This window comes from Myripristis murdjan, chromosome 24 (assembly GCF_902150065.1).
Source record: "Myripristis murdjan chromosome 24, fMyrMur1.1, whole genome shotgun sequence".
NCBI lineage: Eukaryota > Metazoa > Chordata > Actinopteri > Holocentriformes > Holocentridae > Myripristis > Myripristis murdjan.
The window spans coordinates 8,085,507-8,093,866 of NC_044003.1; positions in this window are offsets into that span (position 1 = coordinate 8,085,507).

Here is an 8,360-nt window from a genome sequence, read left to right on the forward strand (position 1 = left end):
AAATAGCAGAAAATCTGAAATCTGATATTAAGGCCCCATTATTTTCCATGTTGCTCAAAAGCTGCAAACCAGTTTGACTTGGAGGATTTAACCCCTGAAATCTGAGCTTCAAAGTTAAGAGGAGGAGGAAAAAAAACTTTACACTTTACTTCACTGACATTGTACAACAATGTTGCATATTCAGATTCAGGTTTGTTAAGTTATTTAAACAACACATTTTTATATAAAAATGCATAAAACACAATGAAATTACATTTCTCTCAGGATCAAGGTGCAAAACATACATTAAAACATATAAATACATTTAGAAAAAAGATCATAAAACCTTTAAGTGTATGTGCTGGTTACATCACTTCATTGAAGCTACATCATGTTTTTACTGAGTGAAGCTCTGAGGATTGTCAGAGTTACGGGACCTGAACAAGTTAGAAGAACCTGGCTGGAGTCTGATCCACTTATCAAATATACAATATAAACTGTAGGATGAGAGACTGAGGAAACAAGGCTGAGCATAATGAGAAATTTAAGCAGTTTTATTAAAAGAATACAAAACAAAAAACCAAAACAGAAGCCCAAGTGCTGACTTAGAGTCTCAGTGAGCAGGGCCAGGTCAGTTTGCAGAGACAGAGACAGTGAGAGGGTGAAGAAAGTGACTGCCAGGTGAGGGAACAACAATACAGGTTTAATCTGGGAGTCCCAGGAGACAGAGCAGAGTCAGCTCTAATGCTAAACTGACACAACAGGCCTTCGAAGGAGACCACCAAACAAAAGTGGTCTATGATAAACCCAGTGTGCCATACAATAAATAAATAAATAAATAAATAAATAAATAAATAAACAAAAAACAAACTATTTACAGTGTCTTCACATCCCCAGGCAGCCAGTACCGCCAGACGCAGAGTACTGCTGCCTCAAGCCAAGGCGCCAGACGCAGCCAGGGCTTGCCGACCTCGCAAGACGCTGAGGAACGGCGGGACGGAGAGGACGGTCAGATCAGCCTGCCAGACGCAAGGCTGACCGACGACAAAGAAATCAATCAATCAAACTATCAATAAAGAAAGTAATTAACCAATAAACTACCAATCAAGAAAGCAAGAAATAAATCAAGAAAGAAATCAAGAAATAAAATCGGCGCGGGGATGGACCTAAGTCCTCTTGCGCTGGAACAGACCGCAAAGCCAAGAGAAGAACTTCTTCTTTGGCTTTTTGGCAACAACCTGTCAAAAAACAACAACAACAACAACAGAAAAACATCAGAACCAATTTGTACCTACACTTTTTGTCTAGTCTTCTACTAATAAACTGATGATTTTAATTTCTTTACACAGCAATACATCAACAGTGATTTCATGTATGGTTTATGTTTCAGTAAAATTACAGTTTACATAGCACCATAGATGAGGAGTTTTAGTTTTACACATGATAAAACTGAAAAAAAAAAAAAAAAAAAAAAGCTTGAGATAAAATTCTGCCTAAACCCAACTTTAGGTAAATAAATACATATGCACAATATTAAATATTATGCTGAAAAATTTGTGTGAGCAGGTCCATATGGTCTCAGTTTGAGTGTTAGTTTGCAGGGCAGCTCACCTCCTCTGTGTGGAGGAACTCCTCCCTGCTCTCCCTGCGCTCCCTGAACAGACGAAGCTCCAGCAGGGTCGGCTCTCGCTCCGCCTCGCCGTCCGCTCGCTGGAGGGGGATGTTCACGCTGAAGGGGGCGTGGTCGCCGCTCTTCGTGCCGTCTGCAAAGCTCACAGAGGGCTTGAGGTGGTCCATCACCTCTGTGGCGATGAGACGGCAGGCGAAGAGGGCGACCTGGGCGTCCTCCATCAGCCCCTCTCTGCTCAGCCAGACGTGGGGCAGAGCCTCGTTGAGCCTCGTCTTCAGAGGCCAGCAGAGCTCCTGGCCCAGTTTGACCTGCAAGACGTTCACAAGGAGCATGTGTGAGCCACTGTACAAACCCCCCTTTATTCATCTGCTGTTCCTGTGTTCATTTGAAGTGCAAACACATTCTCATGTGAATTTAATTTAACCCCAAATGAAATCAAAGCCTACCTCTTGCTCGGGGTCAGCGAGGCGCTGGAGTCTTTGTAGGAAGACTCTGTTTTTTCCGTACTTCCTCGCCTCCTTCTGCAGCAGGTGGTGGACGTGCTCGACCAGCTCTGTTTCAAAGGCCCTGTTTTTGAGGGCCTGTGCCCGGTACAGAGTCTGATCACGGCCTTTAAACAGCTCCACCAGGACGGCACGGACAGTGGACTGCTGCACTTGTGCTGCAGAGTCACTGGGGATCGGCTGCAGAGGAGACTGGAGCGATGGCAGGACAAAACCAGATGTGAGGTCCTTCCTCAGAGGTGGAGCCTCAACACTGGTCACCTCAAAGAGAGGTGTGTTGGGGAACTGCTCCTGAAAGGCGGCCAGGCTGCAGTCGACGGCAAAGGGGTTTGGCAGCAGTGAGGTTTTGTCAGCTGCTGTCTCGAACTCCTCATAGTCATCGCCTATGAAATATTTCCCGTCCACCCAAACTACATCCCTGTTTGAAAAGCGGGGCTTGGTGACGAGGCGCCGGTGCTCCACTACGTGCTGGTCCGTAATGCAGGGCAGAGCCTTCTGGAAAACCTTGGTCTTCCGGATCCAAGTTCCATAACACAGGAACATTTCCTCCCTGATGGATTCAGGGAGAGGCTGAGAGAACAGCCTGCTCTCCATGTCATCCATCTCCCTGGGAGCTAAAAGCAGAAAGGAAGAGTTGACTGAGTGGTAAAGTAACGTTATAGTGGAGGGGCATTTCTAATATAGATAAACCTGTGGGACCTGCAAGGTCTTCTGTTATGAGTGATTAAAAAATCATGGTCAAAAGTGCCTGTGCTGCTTTTCAGCTATTTAAAGAGCAACTAAACCCCCAAATCTCTGTGAGTAGAAGGGTGATGTTACTAAAGACTGGACATCCTGCTTTTCACCATTAGAAGTCAGACCCACACAGCCTTGGGTTTGGGGTTTAGCTCTTCTTTAAATTAAAACCAACGAAATAGTAAATGAGCTTATAAGTCAGATGAAAATAGTCATCACATTGTGAAATATATGCAATCTGATGACAAATTTAATATCAGTGCTCTCTAACTTCCAGTCACTCAAACATGAATCTGGATGGAACTGTGGGATTCATAGCAACAAACGACCTACAGCTTCTTCCTTTGGATTACCTTGGCTGGGAGCGGGGCCTCCTGCCAGGTCAGCCTGCCTGATTGGCTCATCCATGGTCAGGACCGCCTTGATGATGGCGTGAGGGATGGCACAGAGGAGGGCAGGGTCCCTCTGGGTGAACCGCTTCCTCATCTGTAACACATGAGACATTTGTATCAGCCACAAATCTTAGATGTAGAGTCATAAATACCAACACCTGTGATACTGCTGTATTTAGGAATGGGTCAGCGGTACAAATGGTAATGCTTCCTTGCAAAATATGTTCAATTTTGCAGAAAAAGACATTTTTGGCCCATCACTACAGTATTACAGAGCATTTGTCTGTCAGTCAGCTGAGTTCAGTTCATTCATGATAAATATAGTTTTTTCTTTGAGAATTTTGTTAAAATTGTATGCTGTGTGAAACTGAAAGCTGCCCTCCAGCCACTGATTAAACCCTTAAAAAGTCATCTCTGTTAATTAATATGATATGAGGAGTTTTTTCCATGAAAAAACCATCCCCTCATGTGTTAAAATGGTTTAGCTATAATTCACTCATTAAGTATGCACAAAGATATGAATCTGCAAATCAACTCCATCTGAGAAAATGTTTCTGCTCGCAGGAATGTGAGACCAGAACGTCCAGATGTTGGCACTGATGTTCAGACGTACCTGGATGGTGGATCCAAACGTCTCCATGAGGCCGCTCTGGAGCAGCGCGACGGCTCTCCTGATGTTGCATGGAGGAGGAGGGAGGCTGGTATCCACGGCGACACCAGGAACTCTCCTCAGGGTCTCCAGAGTGACAGCGCTCATCTGGAGGAGGAGAAGAAGAGAGGAGGACAGAGGAGAGAAGGACAGAGGACAGAGGAGTGGAGCGGGGTGGAGGAATAAACAAAGAACAGAAAAGGGTTGAATAAAAGAACGAAGAGTGAAGAAAATGAAGGAAAGGAGAGAAGACAGGGAGAGAGATAAAGAAGATTCATTAATAATGCTCAATCAAAGATGACCAGATGTGATAGTGCTACAGATGTTTTGAAAACACACAAAATAAAAAATGATACTGAGAAGGATTCGATATTCTCACAACTGAAAAAATCACTAGTATTAGTGCCAATAGGAGATGTAGTTGCAGTAAAAATAGCAGTACAGTAGTAAACTGTAGTAGAAGTGATAGAAGTCACACTCATAGTTTTAGCAGTAGTATCAGAGGTAGTATTATCAGTAGCAGCACTAGTAGTACTATCAGCAGTATGAGTAGTAGTAGTAGTTTGAGAGGCAGCAACACTCACATGGAGGCTCAGCCTCAGCAGCTGCTGCTGGTCCAGCTGTGTGGAGGCAGATCCGTCCAGTGGGCGGAGCTTCAGCATCAGCTGGACCAGCAGATCCTCCACCAGCTCAGTGCTGACAGAGACTGTCGCAGCCAGAGGGGGGCGCTCTGCTCCACACACATCCCACTGATCAAATACAACCTGGTTAGTGTCTGTGTACATTTTATCACCAACTCATAAAAAAAAGTTCGGCTTTTCTCCTGTAGCCTGTACTTTATATTTTGATTGAGTTCTCTGATAAAAAAAAAAAAAAAAAAAAAAAACAGTGTCGCCATTAGAAAACTTTAATTCTGAATGCACTAAATTCAACAAAAATAACATACAGCAAATAAAGTAAGATAAAAATTTAAAAAAAAAATAGAAGCATTCAATTCAATTCAGTTCAATTTATTTCAATTCAATTCAATTCAATTCAGTCCTCTAGCTTACCAGTGTGTTCTCCTGGTTGGCTGACAGCTGATCTGGGACCAGCTGAGCGATGCTCAGAGCCACCAGGTGAACTACATAACGCTGAACGATGTGAGGAGAGACACACGCAGCTCTGTCCAGCACAGCTCTGGGACCTAAAGCCTGCTCCAGGGTGTCCAGAACAGACTCGGCCACCTGCACATTTACACACACAACAAATTTGCACCACGATCTTGAAAACCCATGAGAGTTTGGCATTTTAGTGCATGACAGAAAAATAAATAAATAAATAAATAAATAAAAAAGAGAAAGAATTCAGATCTTTATGTATTTACTTTGTGTGTGTCCAGAGGGAAGGACTGAGCCTGCAGACTGTCCCCAGACTGAAGGGGACAAGGTGTGATCTGGAAAAACACCAACATGATATGATTCTCATTGTGATGATGGAGATGTTGAGTTTCAACAGTGAGTAAGTAAGTCAGTTAATACATATTTATTAATTTGTCCATGTTCATCACATTGTTTGTGGCAGTCTGAGCACACATCAGTAATAACTTTACCTGCAGCAGCAGCTGGGAGATGACCTGTTTGAGGGAGGAGCTTTGGACCAGCAGCTGCCAGGACTTGGTCCTGGTGTGGCTCTGGGCCTCAGCCCTCTCTCCCTCAGACAATATCTGAGGTGAACTGAAGTCCATAATGTCTCCAAGGAAGCCTGGAGACCATGGAAAATAAATTACACTGTGGTATAATTGAGTGTTTAACCAACTTATCAATATATTGTTAAATACAACTGCAAGGAAAACACACCAAGAGCTTCATAAAATGTTTGAACCCTCTAAGAAACACAACAGGAGCCTTGACTAATGGCTTTAATCCTTAATTGAAAAACTCCTACCTTTGCAGGCTTTTGAAGACAGAAGGTGGTTCATGGTGTGCGAATTCGGTGAATTCAAATGTGATGCAAGAAGAGCCAACGAACAGCCAAAAGAGCAGTGTGGCAGACGTGCAGTGTACCCAGAGAACCTGTGTAGACTAATGACCTCCTGTCTGTCCTCAGCTGAGGTCTCTATCACCAAAAGTTCTAAAGTGTGGAGCTCACAGAGGAGCTGTGTGACGTCACAGGGCCGAGGGCCGGGAGGCCTGGAGACGCCCGGCAACACCCGGCAACACCCGGCCTGGACACATACTGGAATGTTATTACTACTACTAATACTAATACTACTAAAACTACTACTAAAACTAGTACTACTACTACTAGTACTACTGCTACTACTAAAACTACTACTACTGCTACTACCACAACTAATACTACTGCTACTACTAAAACTACTACTAAAACTACTACTTCTGCTACCGCTACTACTACTACTGCTACTGCTACTGCTATTACTGCTACTGCTACTGCTACTGCTACTACTACTGCTACTACTATTACAACTACTACTACTACTACTAAAACTACAACTACGACTGCTAAAACTACTGCTACTACTCACTTTTACCGTATGGCCTTTTCTGAGTTGCTGGCTCTGTCTTTTATGGTCTTTTACTGTATTTTATGGGGACCTCTTCTGTTTTATTGTAATTTTTATTGTATATTATTATTTTTATTTCAATATTTTATTGTGAATCACTTTGTTACTGTGTGTTTTGAAAAGCGCTATACAAATAAAGGTATTATTATTATTATTATTATTATTATTATTATTATTATTATTACTACTAGTACTACTACTGCTACTACTACTACTACTACTACTACTACTAAAACTACTCCTACTCCTACTACTGCTACTACTACTACCACTACTGCTACTGCTACTACTACTGCTACTGAAACTGTGTTTGTCACTTAGGTATCAGCAGAAGAAAGATGTTTAAAAAGATCTTAGAAGTACAAAACATTTTACTGAATGTCTGGCCTACAAAACTTTTCTGCCGATCTTTAATATGACTCATCGTCTCTGCCTGAGTTGGATGCAGGAGCCTGGAGCGAGCGCTAGATGGCGCTCTGCTCTGAATGCAGCAGCTTGTGCCACTATCAGACAGATAGCTCCTCATATGCCTTTACTTTTTCCTTCCATGTTTCCCCTGAACACACCCCACACTCCTTAATGAGGCCCTCATTTCAAGACCAAACCTCTTAATTCTATTTAAAATTAAGTATAAAATCAAGATGACCCACCTCTAACTGTATTAATCCATGTATAAGTCAACAGTTGGAATAAAATATGGGGATTTCTCTTCATTTTTTCAACTGCTGACATTTAAAAAAACCTTGAATTTAAAACTCAAGGTGTATTTTATATGACAAATTATGTTTTTGGTTTTGATCGCTATGTGGAAATGACTGTTCAGCACCTCAAAATTTTACTTAATCCACACAGAACTCCTTAATTTTTTTCAGCTAACAGCGAACAAACCGCCTCTGGATATCAGAACGGCAAGATCACTTGGTATTTTTAAATGCAAACTACAGACCCATCCTTTTATTTTGGAGTAATGCAGCCTTAGTTTTTCAGTTTTGTCATTGGTTTTCATATTTATTTTATCCTTGTGACTATTTTATTTCATTTTTATTTTATATAATTGACTTTTATTTATCTGTTTTTAACATTTTATAATTTTTATTGTTAAAATTTTTAGTCCAGCATAATTTATATTGTTTTTTTTTTTTTTGTTAATTTTTTTATCTGTGTTTTTACAATCTTGAAATGTGAAGCTCTATATAGAGGCTATATAAATAAGGTTGGGTTCACAACACTTCATAACCTTAACTTTTAGTGCTAGTGGGCAAGCTTGCTAACAGCTAGCTCGCTCAGTAAACAGTCCTTTGGGTCGGATCAGAGGGTTGGAGCAGAAAACCCATGTGGTTGTGTGGGCTGGAGGACTTTTTGCTCTTTTTGGAGCAGAAACTATGCAGGAACGTGGAGTTTTACATCAGTTTGGGTTCACCGGTTGTATATTTTGTAAGCTGTCTCATTGCCAGCTGCACATTTGTGAGTCATTTTATGTTTGATTATGTAATGTAGAGATTTTGAGTCAGACTTTTCTTTGTAAAAAAAAAAAACAAAAAAAACAAAAAAAAAACATGCATGTGTGCCTATTGCTGTGCGTTGATGAGAATCTCCCTGGACCCTGCCGGTTCATCAGCAGCCTGATGGCTCTCGCTCTCTTTTCCTCCAGCTGCTCTTTTTCCTGCTGGTCGCTGATAAGAACCAGTGTTATGTAAGGCGTCCTGATGACGGCTGGATGACTAAAACATTCACCTTTTTCACTGTACACATTTCTCTATTTGCATCTCAGTAGCCTCTCCATGTGTTTGTCACTGACTAGGATTGATTTTTTTTTAACTCCTATATTGGTAAGAAGGGCTTTTAGCATCAGTTCTATATTTGGAAATACATGGAGTGTGTGTGTTGCCTATTTTGGGCTTGAGCA